The sequence below is a fragment of the Phyllobates terribilis genome, unplaced genomic scaffold (genome assembly GCF_046119375.1).
Source record: "Phyllobates terribilis strain yellow unplaced genomic scaffold, ASM4611937v1 Scaffold_3__8_contigs__length_932513732, whole genome shotgun sequence".
Classification (NCBI taxonomy): Eukaryota; Metazoa; Chordata; class Amphibia; order Anura; family Dendrobatidae; genus Phyllobates; species Phyllobates terribilis.
The window spans coordinates 379,665,911-379,686,155 of NW_027362763.1; positions in this window are offsets into that span (position 1 = coordinate 379,665,911).

Consider the following 20,245-nt stretch of genomic DNA (forward strand, 5'->3'; position numbering starts at 1 on the left):
CACCCTCAGGTGCTTGACAGAAGTTTGTAATATTGAGGCGTAAAAATACAATTTTCACATTTTTCCCCCCATAATGGTTTTCATCCCCTAATTTTGCATTATCATAAGGGTAACAGGAGAAATTGCACCATGAAATTTGCTGTACAATTTCTTATTACAGGGAATCTTCCATCATGGGTTCCGTCTGAATCACGTATTTCAGAGATTTACATGAAAACTCTGGTGTAAGTGCTCAGCGCAGAGCCATACTGTGATCTTTGGGAGACATAATAAACAAATCAGTAGCAGGTGAAGAATTGGTTTTATTTATTTTATTTATTTTTTTACGCTGTTCCTCATGTGGTATAACTGATAAGATTACTTTATTCTTTGGGTCGGTGCGATTACAGCGATACCAGATTTATATCAGGTTTTTATGATTGACAGCTGTCACACACTAAAAGACGCTTTTTTTTGCAAAATCTAGTTTTTGCATCGCAATATTTTGAGAGCTATAATTTTTCCATATTTCGTCCAACAGAGTCATGCGAGGGCTTGTTTTTTGCGAGACGAGTTGACATTTTTATTGGTACCATATTTGGGTACGTGACATTTTTTGATCACTTTCTATTCCGTTTTTTGGAAGGTAAAATGAACAAAAAACAACAATTCAGTAATTGTTTTTTGAGTTTTTTTTATGCCGTTCTGCGTGTGGTAAAAGTGATAAGGCAGTGTTATTCTTCGGGTCAGTATGTTTACAGCGATACTACACTTACTGTATATTTTTTTTTATGTTTTGGCGCTTTTACACAAAACAATTTTATAGAAAAAATATTTTTTTTACATTGCTTCATTCTGAGAGCTATAACTTTTTTATTTTTCGGCTGATGGAGCTGTATGGATTGCTTTTTTTTTGCGGAACAAGATGACGTTTTCAGCGGTACCATTTTATTTCCATTTTGCTTTTTGATCATATTTTATTCCACTTTTTGTTTGGCGATGTGATGAAAAATCATAGTTTTTTGCTCCGTTTTTTTTTTTTACGGTGTGCAAACAAGGAGTTAATTAGTGTGACAGTTTTATAGATCGGGTTGTTTCGGACGCGGCGATACCAAATATGTGTACTTTTTTTGTTTTTGCATAAATATATGGATTTATTGGTTTAATATTTTATTTATTTATTTTTATTTATTTTGTGATTTTTTTTAACAGTTTGAAATACATTTTTACTTAGTCCCTATGTGGTACATTCATTTTTATTTTTCTAATCACTGTTCTCATGCAATGCAGTAGACATGTATTGCATTGCATGAGAGCTCTGCTGACAGTTTTACACTGTCAGTGTCTCCTGCTAGACATCAGCTGCAGGCTGAGTCCAGCAGGACACCATACATGGCAGACCCGAAGGCGGTCATGTGACCTCCGGCTACCATGACAATGGCAGGGGACCGTCGGAGAGGTAAGTGGACAACCCCCTCTCCTCTCACTATCCTCTAAAGGCCGCGATCAATAGAAAAGGGTTAACATCTTTGGGACCTGATCCAATCAGGTCCCGATGATGTCCCCTGTCAGAGCTGTCGCTCTGCACCGCACCCGCAGCTCTTGCAGGACCCTGGGGGTCCTGAGGGCTGCGGGACCACCGACCGTTTATAAACGTCGGCGCTGCACAGAGCCCAAGCAGCGCCGACATTTATGTACAGTGGGCGGTCGGGAAGCGGTTAATGAAAATATGTTTTTTGGGCATCAAGTGGGGGGAATTTCTCCGCTAAGACCCTACACAGTATTGGGTCCCTGGCAGGGCTGGGCACACAAGACAAACATTTTTGTCAAGTAGAATTTCATGGACTTTTATGACTACAATTTCCCTTACTGTCTCTGCTTTGCCATCATTTTTAATGAAAAAAGTTTTGGGGCATCAACTGAGGTAAATTCACTCAGAAGTACCCTGCAAAATATTGGACTCCTGTGCAGGACTAGGAACAAAAAGTGAACAATTTTTAAAACAAAAATTTCTTTTTTTTACTAAAATGTTGGTTTCTTTGTGTTTCAACTAATATGAAGTTCATCGGTAGGATCCTGAGCAGCATTGGGCCCCTACCCAGAATTAGGAACATAAAAGTCTGTTGTAGTGCTATTTTTCCCCACTAACAAGTGTTGTGCTGAAAAACAACTCCTGGGACACTTTGGAGAAATGGCCGTATCAGTGGCTCCATGACCAAATCAATATAACACGGAGCAGTTAGTGTACCTGGAATAAATACTAGACGGGTTCAGCTACTTTAAATTATGTCACCCCACACTATAATCAAAGAAGTAGGACCAGTGGGACAATACTACTTGAAGGCCTCTTTATGGTGTTATCAACTTGTTTTTTTTCAGCTTTGAAGAAAGCATTCTGTACAGCAATTATACAGTACATCACTTCCCAAGCCTAAAGCCCCCGTCACACTAAGCGAGATCGCTAGCGAGATCGCTGCTGAGTCACAAGTTTTGTGACGCAACAGCGACCTCAGTAGCGATCTCGCTACGTTTGACACGTAGCAGCGACCAGGCCCCTGCTGTGAGATTTCCAAGTAATTTACGCATGCGCCGCAACCACTCTGGCTTACTTAGAATAATTATATCCAGCTGGTGAGAGGGATACATAAAACGGGACACTGCGTACATGCACTTACGCCCCCATTGAAGAAGCACATGGCGAAACTGCGTCGTCGGGGCAGATCTCTTCAAACATCTCCACAGTTCGTATCTTGTCATCAATAGTCCACATGTAAGTACTATTTTTCAGTTCATGCTTATGGCTAATTTGATACACATGGCTCTCCGTTGATAATTTGACTAGTTGCTGTTTGTGTCCCTCACATACTACTGGATAACTGTATTAATGCATTCATACTTACAAGTATAGTTAGCTTTCTTAAACAGAGGAAAAAAGTTTCTCTTATGCACTTGCACTTTACGTTTGGATTAGAGTAGGATTGTATCTAATTATTCACAGCACTTTATGGCCATGGGGGGGGGTGCAATATAGGCACCATGGATTTGTAGGCATGTCTGTATTATGTATTGTGGCATGAAATTGTAGCCAGCATTGAGGTTTGTATTGATGAAATCTGAAGGCACCTGTTTTTTAATCTTAAGGGAATTCTTTTAAAAAAAAATTTTTGAAATAAAAATAATTGATTTTAATGAACTTGTACTTAATCTTCCTTTAAGCCGCGCCCATGGAGCCCGAGCTTTGTGTGGTAAATATTCTATTGGGAGGTATAATTGTTGACCTTTTTTGATATACACTATAATCAAAGAAGTAGGACCAGTGTGACAATACTTCTTGATGGCCTCTTTATGGTGTTATCAACTTGTTTTTTTTCAGCTTTGAAGAAAGCTGAAACTGTACAGCAATTATACAGTACATCACTTCCCAAGCCTAAAGCCCCTGTCACACTAAGCGAGATCGCTAGCGAGATAGCTGCTGAGTCACAAGGTTTGTGACGCAACAGTGACCTAAGTAGCTATCTCACTACGTTTGACACATAGCAGGGACCAGGCCCCTGCTGTGAGATCGCTGGTCGTGTTGAAATGGCCTGGACCATTTTTTGATCATTGAGGTCCCGCTGGCGACTCAGAACTGAGAAGTCATCCCTCATTGAGGTCTGAATCATCAGAGTAGCTGCTATGTGACAGGGTCCCAACGACCGCCGACATCATTATAGAGGTCGCTACGGGTTGCCATAATGTTGCTGCGTCGTTGGGAAGATCTGACTGTTTGACATCTCACCAGCGACCACATAGCGACGCAGCAATGATCCCTGACAGGTCGTATCATTGTCGGGATCGCTGTAGCTTCGCTAAGTGTGAGGGTACCTTAAGTCTTCAGTGTCAATACAAACCATCAGATGTTTGCATGAGATTGGGCTACAAGCCAGACATCAAGTTTAGGTATTCAATTCACCTTACACTACTGCAGTCAAAGGTCATCATGGTGCACAGCAAGACAGCAATTGAGGATGGAATGGAGATCTATCCTCTTTTATGCTTTTGTCTTGGATACATTGATAGGTTTGGTTTCAAGACCATGTGGGCAACACAATGAAGAGGTTTTAAAGGGATAATGTGAAAATGTCCCAGGAGCTGCCTTTCATGACAATGCCAGGCCACATGTTGCTCATGCTAATATGAGCAGCCTGCATGGCCTTAAAGTACTGCCATGAATTGAAACCTCTCCCATCGAGAACTTCTGGAACAAGCAGGTCTCAATGATTTGGATACCCAAGTGCATTCAATAGCAGGGCAGAACATTTCTAAGACATCTATTATCAACCTCATTGACAGTATGCCAGAGTGTGTGTGTATTTCTGTGCATGTCGCTCATATACTGTATGATGCTGAATAAATCAAGATTCTTTTAAATTTGTTTCCTTTTTGTCATCACTTGCATATCATTAACATGTCTATTGATCCCTTGTTTCTCACAGTTACACAATTTTTCCTTCTTGTTGCGATTTCAAAATTATATCTATGCAGAGTATGAAAGTAGAATGAATATCAATTCACACATGGTTGAAAAAATATTCACTCCAGCACAAAGTGAATTTGGTTCAAGAATTGCATATAGCCAGGTTTATTATCTTTATATACTGCAAATCAAATAGATCTCAGTACAAAATTAAATACTGGCCTTCTGGCCACTTACTATACATCTTAGCAACTAGTGAACTAGTGCTTGATACAGCTTTACAGTTTCATATAGTTTTCTAAATCATTCTAAGTAAAAATTTATTATTACTCCCTCATAATTTTGGTACCTAAAGCACAAATGACTATGCCCATATATGATACTGTACATACCTGACACCACAGCCTGATTCTACAATTAATTTTTTATTTTTTGCACTTTTGGCGTTTTTTGCTTTTGTTGTCTGGCGATTGCTGAATTAAATGCTAAAGATGTGACAAGGAATTGAGAAATATGTAAGACCATCCCATATATTTGTCAGCAGCACATTAGATCTGTATTTATTTACTAAAACTAGTCTATTAAAGCTAATAAAAAATTGATAAATGGAAAGTAAAAAGTTTATTGTTTCAAAATATATTGCATGCACTCTGATACACACTGAAAAGGATCTTTTGTGTAAAATCTGCTATCATCACCCATAGGTCTATTTTTTTTGGCCAACACTCATGTGCATGACTATATTTCCAGCACTTGTGAAGTTTAATGGATCCACAGTGAGACTTAAAATGAAAACATTTTGGCTGGGGAAGTAATCTGTAACTGTAGCTTTTCAGCCACTAAACCACATGTTCCACACATTAATATACTAATTTGTTACCATTTGCTTTTCACAATAAGTTTACATATTTACATACAATATTAAATACTTGCTTGACCCGAGCAAATTATTCTACGCAATTTATTGGTTTGATACTGATTCTATATTTTCAGTCATGTCAGTCATGGATATTCAATAGGCCTTTTCTTGCCATGCTTTCCTGTTTTCTACAAACTTTTTTAATTGCTTGATGTTTATTCCTGTGTCATTCTCTTTCCTTTTACTAGTGATCATTCTGACTAGCTTCTCCCTTTCTAGTGAATTTGCCCTCATCAATAGGTCTGCTTCTTCCTGTTGATCTTGCCTTCCAGGGACTTTTCTGGGTTTAAATTTTTAAGAATATCTTTGTTGGTGATTCTAGCAGTCCATGGGATTGGAAAATGTTTTTTCCAGCACCACAACTCAAAGGCATCAATTTTTCTTCTGTCTGCTGTTGTGAATGTCCATATCTTACAACCATTTGTCGCAATTGGGAACACAATTGCAGTGATAAGTCTTTGTTTGGCAGTGATTGAGTCATCCTTGCACTTCCATATTTAGTCCATGCTCACTAAGAATGCATGTTATGGTGCTTCTCTACACTTGATTTCTGCTGTCGTAAAGCCACTGTGGTTGAAAAGGGACCCAGGAAAAAAGAAACTCTTGACCATTTCTATTTTCTCATTGTTGATTTTTATGTGGACTTCTTTGTTGGTGGGAATCACGATTTTGCTCTTTTTGATGTTCAGGTAAAATCCCATCTTCTCGCTTATCTTTCAACCTTGAGATCAGCTTTTTCAAGTCCCTCTCACTTTTTGCTAGCAGAGTTGTATCATCTGCATATCTTAGATTGCTACTGGTTCTTCCACCTATTTTTACCCCAACACTCGAATCATTTAAGTACCGGTTCCTCGTGATTATTTCCACATGGAGTTTGAAAAAAAGGGATAGAGGATACATCTCTGTCTTGTGTCCTTTTTGATCTTGAACCATTCTGAATCTCCATACTTCGTTCACACAGCAGCTCCTTTATTGTCATAGAGTGACCTGATTAGCCTAATCAAATGTGGCAGCACTACAACCTTACTCAGTGATTTCCAAAGGTTATCATGTTAAACACAGTTAAAAGCCTTAGTAGAGTCAAGCAAGCACAGGTAGAGCTTCTTCTGGCACTTCCTCATCTTTTCTATGATCCATCTTAGGTTTGCGATGTGATCACGAGTTCATCTACCATTGCAGAATCCAGACTGGTCATTAGGAAGTTCCGGTTTACTGGTCAATAAAATATAATGAGGTCAATAAATATAACTAATTGACCCATTTTTTTAAAAAAAAACTCTATAGGAAACCTGAAACATAATAAATATATTTTCATATGCATTTTAATTGCTTAAACTGTATAAACCATTTAATGAATCAGTATAATTAGGCCACAGGTATTAAGAATACAGTATACCTGTAGTGCCATCTTCTCTGCACTCTGCCTCCCTCTCCTGGCAGAGATGCTGAATCACTCACCTCAGTGGCGTCTCTTCCACTCCTCCTCCTGTTTCTGCTGCCCAGGGTCTGCACATGGCTCGCAAATCCCCAGACTCTTAAAGTGTCAGTGCGTGCTGTCCTAAAAGAGTCCCCAGTGAATGGCTGGGAGACACTTATTATTTAAGGCACCTCCACCTGGTGGGTGGTGCCTGAGCAATGTTGTTAGTCTGCTCCCAGCATCTTTGCTAGTTGTTAGGTTTCCATTTGCCTATACCTACCCGTACCTGCTTGTTCTTGTCCCGTTCCTGCTTGTCCTTGCTTGTGCCTTCCAGCTATACCTGCCTGTGCCCACCTGTGTACCAGCCATCCCTGCCTGTGCCCACCAGTATACCAGACGGAATCACCTATACCTGCCTGTACCCACTTGTATACCAGCCAGACCTGCATGTACCTGTCTGCGCTCACCTGTATACCAGACAGACCTACCTGCACCTGCTGGTGCTCATCTGTCTATCGGCCGCACCTGACAGCATCAGCCTGTACCTGCCTGTGTTCCAGCTGTGTCTGCCAGCACCTGCCTCTACTGGATTCCTGCCGTGCCTGACTGTATCAGCTGTACTTTCGTTCTTGGCCGTTCTAGTCTCCTGTCCCTTGGGGATCAGCTGCTGTGCAGCTGAGGTCAGTCTTGCTGTAACACCTAGTCTCGCCTCTCTAGGCTCTCCTGGGAACACAGCGCAGTGGTTCCAGCACTCCCGTTACAATAGCTATCATGATTTAGATTGAGACACTGTTAATAATAGTGAAACAGAAGCACTGAGATCCTTGGTTCAAATCACTGCAAGGTGAAAATCTTCAAGGAGTTTTCCTGTTCTCCATTTGTCTGTATGGTTACGCTCTGGGTACTCTGCTTTCTTCCCATGCTTTAAAGACATGCTTGATAGGGGATTAAGATTATGAGTCCAAAGAGGGACAATGATGGGAATATCAGTAAAGCACTGTGGAATACGTTGATGATATATAATCCTGCAGAATAAATAAAGAGCTGATTGCACCCCAAAGAATTTTGACTCGCAGTCAAGTCGCTACTACCCCCCTTTCTCCAATGTTCCTTGCAACTGGTGTGGAAATACTAGCATTTTGTAGAAGCTTAAAAGATAGCGGAAGAAACCTCTGTTTTCTAGCTTTAAGTAGTTGGTATTTGGGCTGTGTTCATACATGGTGGTTTTAAAGCGTTTTCTGCTGATTTTTTTTCTGCAGAAAAGATGCTGAGTTTTACATCACTAGCAAAAGCCATGACATTTCAGAAATCTGAATTTGAGGACTGCAGCATTTTTAATTATTTGCAGCTTGTCAATTCTTTCAGTTTTTTTGCAGCGTTGTGCAAGGTTTTTTCACGCATGGAAAGCAATGAGAAATCAAAAACGCTGTAAAAAAATGTAGCATGACATACTTTTTTAAACTCTGCAGCATATGTTGCAGCATTTTTGGTGAATAAAACTAACTTTATTAACTTGTAAAATAGACAAATCATACATGTAATTGTATTCACAACATTTTTACTGCCAAGAATCTAAGGGATAATGTTTCTCCCTGTGGAGAGTGTCATGTCAAGCATGGCATGTCAGAATGAGTTGGCTTAAAAGCCATGCATGCTCCTCTGGAAAATTAAATATGCAAATTGTCTCTTCAGAGAGGAAGAGGACTTGAACTCAAGTGCCACCTATTGGAAACAGTGATTCTAAAAGTCAATATCAACCCTTCACCGAGCCTTGCAATATGATTTAGGATTAAAGCCAAAACAGAATCTCAGTATGTAGAAACAGTGTTTCAGAGTGTTGCTCCTCATCAGTGCAAAGTATGAGATCAGATTTGGCTAGGTGAGAGGCTCTAGACTGGGGTCTATGGGTTAACGTTTCACCTTGTGGAGAGTGACATGTTAAGCCTGGTATGTCAGAGTAAGGAGACTTAAAAGCCATGCATGCTCCTCTGGAAAATTAAATATGCAAATAGTTTCTTCAGAGAAGAAGAGGACAAAATCAGATCTCATACTTTGCACTGATGGGGGGCAACACCCTAAAACACTGTATCTGCAAATTGAGATTTTGGTTTGGATTTTTTAAGACATTTGGCATGGCTCCTTAAAGGGTTGATATTGACTTGCAGGATCGCTGCTTGCAGTAGGTGGCACTAGAGTTCAAGTCCTCTTCCTTTCTGAAGAGATAATTTGCATACTGCCAACAGTAAAACTTTTGGTTTCAGAAAGCAAATATTGCAATTAAGTATGTGTGCAATGATTATATATAAATGTAGATGTACAGTATATATGCTGTGTGTTTGTATTCTTGCTGCATAAGTGTGGTAAATGTATGGCATTAATTGAGCTCTACATGGATATTTTATAGTGATAAAAAACTCATTGCACTGTGAAATGGTGTCAGTAGGAAAAGTTCTTTCTAAATGGGTTGTCCTCTACTAGGACAAACCCCTTTCAATCTGAATACTCACTTCTCATGCCAGCGAGGTTCCAGCGGACTCAGCACTCGCATTCCTGGAGTTCACATGAGGTTGTTATATCATGTGATGTATACGTAATCAAGAGGAGTTGAAAGGCCATCCCTGACTTCCAGTTGATTATTTATATGTCCGAAGGCAGGGACAGTGATGCCAGTGATGATTGGGAGCAGGGCCTAAAAGACATACAAACCGCACATGAGCCCCGGCAATGTGAGGTGAGTATAGGTGTTTTTATTTTATGAGCATTTGACCAGGGGCATAATGACCGCAATCGCTGAAGTCTTGATAGGAACCGAGCCCATGTGGGATGGGGGCCCACTGATGCCAGCACAAACTTCATCTCCATGTGTGTCCTCGAATGCAAATTAAACTGCAGGGTCCGTGTGCTGCAATACAGGCTGCCGGCCAATCAGAGGCCAGCAGCTGACGTCAGCGTGCACGTAGCTGGAAGTCAGTTGCCGGCTACAGAAGAGGAAGCTGCACAGCGGCAGAGTTGATGGGAGGTGAGTATAATTATTTATTTTTTTCTATGCATTAAAAACAGCGACAGAACGGGGGACATATACCAGGATGGGGGATATATATACCAGGATAAGGCCCAGGATAAGGGACATATATACCAAGATGGGGGATATATACCAGGATGAGGCCCAGGATGGGGGACATATAAACCAGGATGGGGCCTATGCAGAATAACGGACATATATACCAGGATGGGAGATATATATACACCAGGATGAGGCCCAAGATAAGGGACATATGCCAGGATGGGGAATATAAACCAGGATGGGGCCCAGGATAAGGAACATATATACCAGGATGGTAGCCCTGAACCTAGAATATAAGACATATTTTCAGTTGTTTCACACTTTTCTGTTAAGTATATAATTCCACATGTGTTAATTCATAGTTTTGATGCCTTCAGTGTGAATGTACAATTTTCATAGTCATGAAAATATAGAAAAATCTTGAAGTGAGAAGGTGTGTCCAAACTTTTGGTCTGTACTGTATATATATGCCAGAATGGGGCCAGGATGAGTACATATATACCAGGATGGAAGGATGGAGGACATATACTGTATATATACCCAGATTGAGGTGCTCCGGTCCAGATCTTGCACTGGGGTCCACCCGACTCTAGTTACGCCTCTGCTATAGACTGTTACAAACCAAACATATCTTTTTGTATTAATATGAAGTAAATTTAGAAGTGCAAAGCAGTGGGGCATGGTTCTCTGTATGACTTAAGAATGTTATCTTGATCTGTTGGCGATATGTAATCTGTTAAACAAATAGTTAAAATCCTGATTTTTATTATTTTGGATTGTAGATGCAGAATAGAAAAGTCTATCATTGACACACTCTTTTTTAAGAGAATAGTTTTAGACATGTCGGGTATCATGTATTATAATAACCCATCATCAACCTCACACGTACTACATCCAGATGTTTATTCTCATGCATTAGTCTTTTTATCAGCATATCAAGATAAAATGGCAATGTTCCAGGAATGTGCAGCAACAATTCTTTCTAATGAAAGATTCTTTATCAATCATTTATTTTTAAAATAGTCCTCTTTCCACGTATCTTAATATAGGAGTGTCTTTTGGAGAATTCTTTTAAATATTACCCATGGGTCACATAAAACATTGTGGCTAATGGTTGTTGGATTGTTGAAGTTGAAACAGATATTCTCAATAAGTCTAACAAAGTCTAACAAATTTCTTGCAACTCAGACAATGTACATTTTAAAAATTAAAGGGATTCTTTCAAATAATGAAACATATAGTATATTCAGTCTTATACTGTGTAATATTTCTTATTTACAGTACTGTACTAACTGTTTTAAATAGGTGTGGAAAAAATCTGTAAAGTAAGAATACTTTAAAAAAAATAGAAGTGTGAATAGTTTATTATTAGTGATGAGCCCGAGCATCTCAGTACTCGAGATGCTCGGAGCTCGCCGAGTACTTGCGCGGTGCCGGGCGGGAGCTCGGGTCCCCGTCCTGCATCTTTGGCGCTATTTAGAGCACCAATCATGCAGGGATTGTCTGTCACTCACTGTAATGTCACAGCCATGGTGGTTGTGGCATTACAGTGATTGCCCAAATCGATGGGAACAGTGCTCACGGTGAAATATAAAAAGCTGGCAATTCATCAGCGGCATACATCAGTACTCGACAATTTAGAACAGAAAGAATAGAGCATCACACATAGATTAGATAGATAGAAACATGTCAGCCACATATATAATAAGTACAGTGACAGTGTTGGTTGATGTACTGGTCATTTAGTGTTAAAATAAAGGATTTAATAAAAAAAAAATTGGCGTGGGGTTCCCCATAATTTTAGTCTCTAGTGGAGGTTAAGCACACAGCTGGGGCAGATGTTTGAAGCCTGGGAAGGGGGTAATACCCATGGAGCTTCCCAGGCTACTAATATCAGCCCCCAGCTGAATACCTAGCCTTTACTAGCTATTAAAATGGGAGACCCCAAAAAAAGATGATGTGGGGTCCCCCCTATTTTAATAGCTAGCAAAGGCTAGGCAGACAGCTGGGGGCTGATATTAATAGCCCAGGAAGGGTGCCATGAATATTGGCCCCCTATCAGGCTAGAAACACCAGCCTTCAGCCGCTCCAGAAATGGCGCATCCAATTCTGGCACTTAGCCTCGCTCTTCCCACTGCCCTGTAGCGGTAGCAGTGGGGTAATAGGGCTGGGGTTGATGTCAGCTTATAATGCCTAGGTTAGTAATGGAGAGGCGTCTATGAGACACCCCCATTACTAACCCCATAGTGAAAGTTAAAAAAAAAACACAAACACCCAGAATAAAGTCCTTTAATTGAAATAAAGACACAATTCTTTAATGTTCTAAATTAAACTCTACTTACCGTCATGCCCATTCCAGATGAAGCAAACGATCTCCTGCAATAAAAGTAAAATAATAAACCAACCTCATCCTTACCTTTCCATGGTTCCCAGGACGGCTTCAGCTCTGCTACATTTACATGACAGGCTGGATCGCAGCAGAACGCTGCCATCCAGCTTGCCATGCCGCAGACACTGAGACACCAAAAATTTGACGTGGCCTTCGCCATATTTTTGTGTCCAGCCAGGTACAGCAGTCTGGAACGGGCTGCCCCCAACCCCCAGATGCCTATTTGTACCTGGCTTGAAACAAAAATACAGGGAAGCCCTTTTTTAATTATTTCATGGAATAATTTAAAAAATTTGATGTGGGGCTTCGCCCTATTTTTGTGTCCAGCCAGGTACAACTAAGCAGCTGGGGGCTGGAACCCGCAGTGTAGGGTGGCCGAAGCTGTCTGGGCCCCCCCCGCTGCAAATTGCAGTCCGCAGCCACCCCAGAAAATGGCACGTTCATAGAAGCGCCACCTTCTGGCGCTGTACCCAACTCATCCAGGGTCCTGGTGCAGTGGCTCACTGGGTAATAAAGGGGTTAGGGCCAGCTTGGTATTATCAGCTGGCCCTAAGCCCGAAATTCATGGGGTCACGCCAATATTAGACATGACCGTCATGAATTTCTAGTAAAGTATTTAAAAAAACACAACACCCAGAATAAATACCTTTAATTGAAATAAACACACATTCCTTTAATGTTCTAAATTAAACTCTTCTTACCGTATCGCTCATTCCAGCTGAAGCCAATGTCTTCTGCAATAAAAGTAAAATAATAAACCAACCTCATCCTTACCTTTCCATGGTTCCCAGGATGGATTCAGCTCTGTTACATTGACATGACAGGCTGGATCGCAGCAGAAAGCTGCCATCCAGCTTGCCATGCCGCAGACACTGAGAAGCGCAAGCATACCTGCGCTCCTCAGTGTCTCGCTGTGACGGCATCCAGATGAGCCGAGTTCATGTCCAATGAACTCAGCTCACCTCTTGCATGTCACTTACAGCGTGAGAGAATGTCTCGCGGTGCCAGCAAATGCCGTCATTGCTTGAGCAGGATAATTCTCCCTCACTGGGATGGCATTGAAATGGCAGGCTGGATGGTAGCAGAACGCTGCCATCCAGCTTGTCATCCATCAGAGACATTGCCTTCGCTCCACAGTGTCTCTGAAGGATGGCATGCTGGATGGCAGCGTTCTGCTACCATCCAGTGTAACATACCTGGCGGCGTCCTTGCATAGTGGTCCATTTCCCACTGTGCAAGAGCGCGCACTTGATTTCCAGTCCAGACTATCACTCTGGCTTTCCTCCATGCTGTCTGCTTGCCTATGTTTCTTCTGCTTAAGGGCGGTGCCCGATCACTTCCTGCTTCTTGTAGCTGCTGCGGGCACACCCCTTGTGCGTCCTCAGCCTATTGCTGTCTGTCACCTGTTTTTTAACCCAGCTCTTTCCTGGAATCCTTGCCTGAGCATTGTGTTCTGTCAGTTGCCTTCTAGATACTGATGTGCCAGGTCCTGTCTATGTTTCCTGCCTTGCGGTATCAGTTCCCGTGTCTGAACTGTGTCCTGTCTGAACTATCTTCTAGCCTGTTGTCTTCTGCCTATCCTGGAGGTTGTATTTCCAGGCCAGTGTGAACACGCTCCTAGCCTGTTCTTTCCTCCTTCTAGGGGCCGCATACCTAGACCCGTTCCTGTATCTTGCCTGTTCCTGTCTGAACTCGCTCCTAGCCTGTTCGTTTCGCCTTCTAGGGGCCGCATACCTACACCCGCTCCTGTATCTTGCTGCTGTGTCTGTTCTTGTCTGAATACTCTCCTAGCCTGGTACCTGTTTTTCCCTATGTCCGTACCTTCCCTTTTCCTGCAGAATCTGATCCCGTACCTAACTCCTACTCGTTGTCCCTGTACTCCCGTTTGTGAGTTTAGACTCCACTCGCTACTTTATTGCAAGTATCTTGTGTGTACCTGGTTCTGCCTTTCCCTTCCAGTCTGTTCCGTGTGAACAGAGCCCTGTCGCCTCTGCTCTGCCTTGCTCACCGCTCCGGCGGTTCTTGCCCGCTATGCCTTGCTCACCGCTCCTGTGGTTTCCGCTCTGCTCTGCCTTGCTCACCGCTCCTGCGGTTTCTGTTCTGCTCTGCCTTGCTCACCGCTCCTGCGGTTTCCGCTCTGCTCTGCCTTGCTCACCGCTCCTGCAGTTTCCGCTCTGCTCTGCCTTGCTCACTGCTCCTGCGGTTTCTGCTCTGCTCTGACCCTTTGCTCGCTGCTCGGCAGTCTCGCTCTGCTCTGATCCTTTGCTCGCTGCTCCGGCAGTCTCGCTCTGCTCTGTCCCTTTGCTCGCTGCTCCGGCAGTCTCGCTCTGCTCTGACCCTTTGCTCACTGCTCCAGCAGTCTCGCTCTGCTCTGACCCTTTGCTCGCTGCTGCGGCAGTCTCGCTCTGCTCTGACCCTTTGCTCGCTGCTCCGGCAGTCTCGCTCTGCTCTGACCCTTTGCTCGCTGCTCCGGCAGTCTCGCTCTGCTCTGACCCTTTGCTCGCTGCTCCGGCAGTCTCGCTCTGCTCTGACCCTTTGCTCGCTGCTCCGGCAGTCTCGCTCTGCTCTGACCCTTTGCTCGCTGCTCTGGCAGTCTCGCTCTGCTCTGACCCTTTGCTCGCTGCTCCGGCAGTCTCGCTCTGCTCTGACCCTTTGCTCGCTGCTCCGGCAGTCTCGCTCTGCTCTGACCCTTTGCTCGCTGCTCTGGCAGTCTCGCTCTGCTCTGACCCTTTGCTCGCTGCTCCGGCAGTCTCGTCCTGCTCCTCTCTTGCTCACTGCTCCAGGCGGCCTTGTCCTGCTCTTCTCTCGCCCACCGCTCCAGGCGGTCTCGTCTTGTTCTACTCTTGCTCGCCGCTCTGGGCGGCCTCACTCTGCTGTGTTTGTCCACCGCATCTGCGGTTCTGTTCCTGAGTCCCAGTCTGTACTGGGTCCTATCCACTCGGTGCTCCAACCTGTCGTACCTGCCAGTACCTCCCTGCCTGCATACCAGTCGTGCTTACCAGCATCCGCCAGTCTGCATACCAGCCGTGTCTGCCTATACCGAGCAGTCTGTGTGCCAGCCTAACCTGCCTGTTCCTGTATTCCCCTGTGTGGGTCAACAGCCGTGTCCGGGGTCTGTCCTGGAGTAGCACCTGGTCCCTCTGCTCGGTTCCTCCTTGGTGCACTGGCTTCGTATGCCGTCGTGCGACCCTGGTCGGATCGGGTGGATACTTAGTTACGCCCCTCCAGGCATTCACTCTCCGGCACAGTCCAGTGGAATCACTACATATACACGCACACGCCACTCAGCCCGGGCGAGTGCATTACAGCATGCTTAGGCCATGGTTCCCGTTGAGCGCCACGGCCTTCGCTCTCTGAGACGTTTTCCAGCGAATACGTGCATTAAAAATAAATTTAAAAAAGAAAAAAATTTTCTTTAGCTGAGTTCCAGGCGAATTACGCACCCGTCCAGTTGGAACTTTCTGCACTCGTTCCTGCGGATCCGCCACGGTACTATGGGGATCCAAGACAGAGTTGTGCATTTGTGGAGCAATGCTTGCTACACTTCAAGTTCTACCCTCTTTGTTTTCCCACCGATCGGATTAAGGTGGGATTCATGATGTCTCACCTAGCGGGTAATGCCTTGAAATGGATCACCCCCCTATGGGATGCACAGGATTCTATCGTTCTGGACTTGCAGGCCTTCCTGGTGGCCTTTCTAATGGTTTTCGATGACCCTAACCCGGAGGCTCCTGCTGAAGCTTCACTTCCCAATATCCCGGAGCAGCCCCGATGGGTAATGTGTGTGGGTAGCGCACTAGTCCTCCTGCCCGAAGAGACTACTGCCCATCCAGAATCCACACGGGATGACTACGCTCTCTGGAATACTTCTCCCAACCTCAAGAGGCAGTCCAGACGTGCTAGGCGTAGAGGCAAGCCGTCACGCCAGGGTCTGTCCTCCCAAAGACCTCCTGATCCCAACCTTGAAGTCCCTGCTGAAGCTTAATTTCCCTGTATCCCGGAGCAGCCCCGACGGGTAATGTGCGTGGGTAGCGCACCAGTTCTCCTGCCTGAAGAGACTTCTGCCCACCTAGAATCCACACAGGAGGACTTCCTGCACCCGGTATCTGATGCTTCACCCACTTTAACCGGTGAGCCTGTCCAAGGGTACTCCGAAGCAGTGATTACCTCCGAGTCTGTGCATCTCTACTACCTGGCGGAGGACCCCATGTTGCCTCCTGAACCCTCCGGGATACCACCTGATGACAAATGGAGAGAGACTTCCCTACAACCGGTACCCGATACTTCATCGCCTCCATCCTGTGAGCCTGACAATGGGTACCTCAAAGCGGTAGTTAACCCCGAGTCTCTACACCCCTCCGACCAGGCGGAGGACCTCCAGTTGTCTCCAGAACCCTTCGGGGTGCTACCTGGTAGCGAATGGACAGAGTCTTCCCTATACTCTGTACCTGATACCTCGCCCGCTTCGTCCTGTGAGTCCGACCTAGTGTACTCCGAAGCAGAGGTGATCCCCGAGTCTCTACACCCCTCCGACCAGGCGGAGGACCTCCAGTTGTCTCCTGAACCCTTCGGGGTGCTACCTGATAGCGAATGGACAGAGACTCTCCTATACTCGGTACCTGATACCTCGCCCGCTTCTTCCAGTGAGTCCGACCTAGTGTACTCCGAAGCAGAGGTTACCCCCGAGTCTCGGCACCCCTCCAACCCGGCAGAGGACCCCCAGTTGTTTACTGAATCCTCCGGGGTACCACCAGATAACAAAGAGATAGTGACTTTTCTACACCTTGTATCTGATACCTCGCCCAATTCATCCTGTGAGCTTGACAAGATGTACCCCGAAGCAGAGGTTACCCCCGAGTCTCTGCACCCCTCCAACCCGGCGGAGGACTTCCAGTTGTCTCCTGAACCCTCTGGGGTGCTACCTGATAATAAGTGGAGAGAGACTTCAATGTGTGCTGTTCCTGGTACTCCACCCGTTTCGTCTGTTGCTGAGGATGGCTGGATAGGAGGTAGCATCCTAGCTACCCAGATGAGACCAGTTTTGTCTCTTCCTGTGGACAGTAGAAATAATCTCCTTGAAGAGAAGGATTGGCCCTCAAATTCCCTGCGGAAGATTCTGGCAGGCCTGAAGATCAGGGGGCGTGAGGGGGGGTACTGTAACATTCCTGGCGGCATCCTTGCATAGTGGTCCATCTCCCACTGTGCAAGAGCGCGCACTTGATTTCCAGTCCAGACTATCACTCTGGCTTTCCTCCATGCTGTCTGCTTGCCTCTGTTTCTTCTGCTTAAGGGCGGCGCCCGATCACTTCCTGCTTCTTGTAGCTGCTGTGGGCACACCCCTTGTGTGTCCTCAGCCTATTGCTGTCTGTCACCTGGTATTTAACCCAGCTCTTTCCTGGAATCCTTGCCTGAGCATTGTGTTTTGTCAGTTGGCTTCTAGTCACTGATGTGCCAGGTCCTGTCTATGTTTCCTGCCTTGCGGTATCAGTTCCCGTGTCTGAACTGTGCCCTGTCTGAACTATCTTCTAGCCTGCTGTCTTCTGCCTATCCTGGAGGCTGTATTTCCAGGCCAGTGTGAACACGCTCCTAGCCTGTTCTTTCCGCCTTCTAGGGGCCGCATACCTAGACCCGTTCCTGTATCTTGCCTGTTCCTGTCTGAACTCGCTCCTAGCCTGTTCGTTTCGCCTTCTAGGGGCCGCATACCTACACCCGCTCCTGTATCTTGCTGCTGTGTCTGTTCTTGTCTGAATACTCTCCTAGCCTGGTACCTGTTTTTCTCTATGTCCGTACCTTCCCTTTTCCTGCAGAATCTGATCCCGTACCTAACTCCTACTCGTTGTCCCTGTACTCCCGCTTGTGAGTTTAGACTCCACTCGCTACTTTATTGCAAGTATCTTGTGTGTACCTGGTTCTGCCTTTCCCTTCCAGTCTGTTCCGTGTGAACAGAGCCCTGTCGCCTCTGCTCTGCCTTGCTCACCGCTCCGGCGGTTCTTGCCCGCTATGCCTTGCTCACCGCTCCTGCGGTTTCCGCTCTGCTCTGCCTTGCTCACCGCTCCTGCGGTTTCCGCTCTGCTCTGCCTTGCTTACCGCTCCAGCGGTTTCCGCTCTGCTCTGCCTTGCTCACCGCTCCTGCGGTTTCCGCTCTGTTCTGCCTTGCTCACCGCTCCTGCGGTTTCCGCTCTGCTCTGCCTTGCTCACCGCTCCTGCAGTTTCCGCTCTGCTCTGCCTTGCTCACCGCTCCATCGGTTTCCGCTCTGCTCTGACCCTTTGCTCGCTGCTCCAGCAGTCTCACTCTGCTCTGACCCTTTGCTCGCTGCTCTGGCAGTCTCGCTCTGCTCTGACCCTTTGCTAGCTGCTCCAGCAGTCTCGCTCTGCTCTGACCCTTTGCTCGCTGCTCCAGCAGTCTCGCTCTGCTCTGACCCTTTGCTTGCTGCTCTGGCAGTCTCGCTCTGCTCTGACCCTTTTCTCGCTGCTCCGGCAGTCTCGCTCTGCTCTGACCCTTTGCTCGCTGCTCCAGCAGTCTCGCTCTGCTCTGACCCTTTGCTCGCTGCTTCAGCAGTCTCGCTCTGCTCTGACACTTTGCTCGCTGCTCCGGCAGTCTCGCTCTGCTCTGACCCTTTGCTCGCTGCTTCGGCAGTCTCGTCCTGCTCCTCTCTGCTCACCGCTCCAGGCGGCCTCGTCCTGCTCTTCTCTCGCCCACTGCTCCAGGCGGTCTCGTCTTGTTCTGCTCTTGCTCGCCGCTCTGGGCGGCATCACTCTGCTGTGTTTGCCCACCGCATCTGCGGTTCTGTTCCTGAGTCCCTGTCTGTACTGGGTCCTATCCACTCGGTGCTCCAACCTGTCGTACCTGCCAGTACCTCCCTGCCTGCCTACCAGTCGTGCTTACCAGCATCCGCCAGTCTGCATACCAGCCGTGTCTGCCTATACCCAGCAGTCTGTGTGCCAGCCTAACCTGCCTGTTCCTGTATTCCCCTGTGTGGGTCAACAGCCGTGTCCGGGGTTTGTCCTGGAGTAGCACCTGGTCCCTCGGCTCGGTTCCTCCTTGGTGCAATGGCGTCATATGCCGTCGTGCGACCCTGGTCAGATCGGGTGGATACTTAGTTACACCCCTCCAGGCATTCACTTTCCGGCACGGTCCAGTGGAATCACTACATATACACGCACACGCCACTCAGCCCGGGCGAGTGCATTACATCCAGCCTGCCATCTCAATGCCGTCCCAGCGTGGGAAAATTCTCCTCCTCAAGCGGTGACGTCATTTCTGGGGCGGCTGACGGCTGGTGTTTCTAGCCTGGGAGGGGGCCAATATTCATGGCACCCTTCCTGAGCTATTAATATCAGCCCCCAGCTGTCTGCCTAGCCTTTGCTAGCTATTAAAACAGGGGGGACCCCACGTCATTTTTTTTGGGGTCCCCCATTTTAATAGCTAGTAAAGGCTAGGTATTCAGCTGGGGGCTGATATTAGTAGCCTGGGAATCTCCTTTATTTTAACACTAAATGACAAGAACAGCTGATGAATTGCCAGCCGGCTTTTTTAAAGAGATGGGTGCATGAAAACACTATTATTTTTTTTTTAATAAATCCTTTATTCTATCACTAAATGACAAGTACAGTAACCAACCCTGTCACTGTACTTATTATGTATGTGACTGACATGTTTCTATTTATCTAATCTATGTGTGATGCTCTATTCTTTCTGTTCTAAATAGTCGGGTACCAGTGTATGCCGCTGATGAATTGCCGTCCGGCTTTTTTAAAGAGACGGGTGCATGAAAATTGGAGGGCACTAGTGTGTTCCAAGTGCCCTGCTATATTTTTCATGCACCCTCCTATATACCCTGCCTGCCTGTCTGCCTATATATTGTGCCTGCCTGATGTTTAATTGAGCACTGTTCCCATCGATTTGGGCAATTTTTGACCTTCTGCAGACCGCCGGGGGGGACAGCCAGAAAAATGCTCGAGTTTCCCATAGGCTTACATTCGGCTCGTTGCTTGGGTCGAGCACCTGAGTATTCCAATGT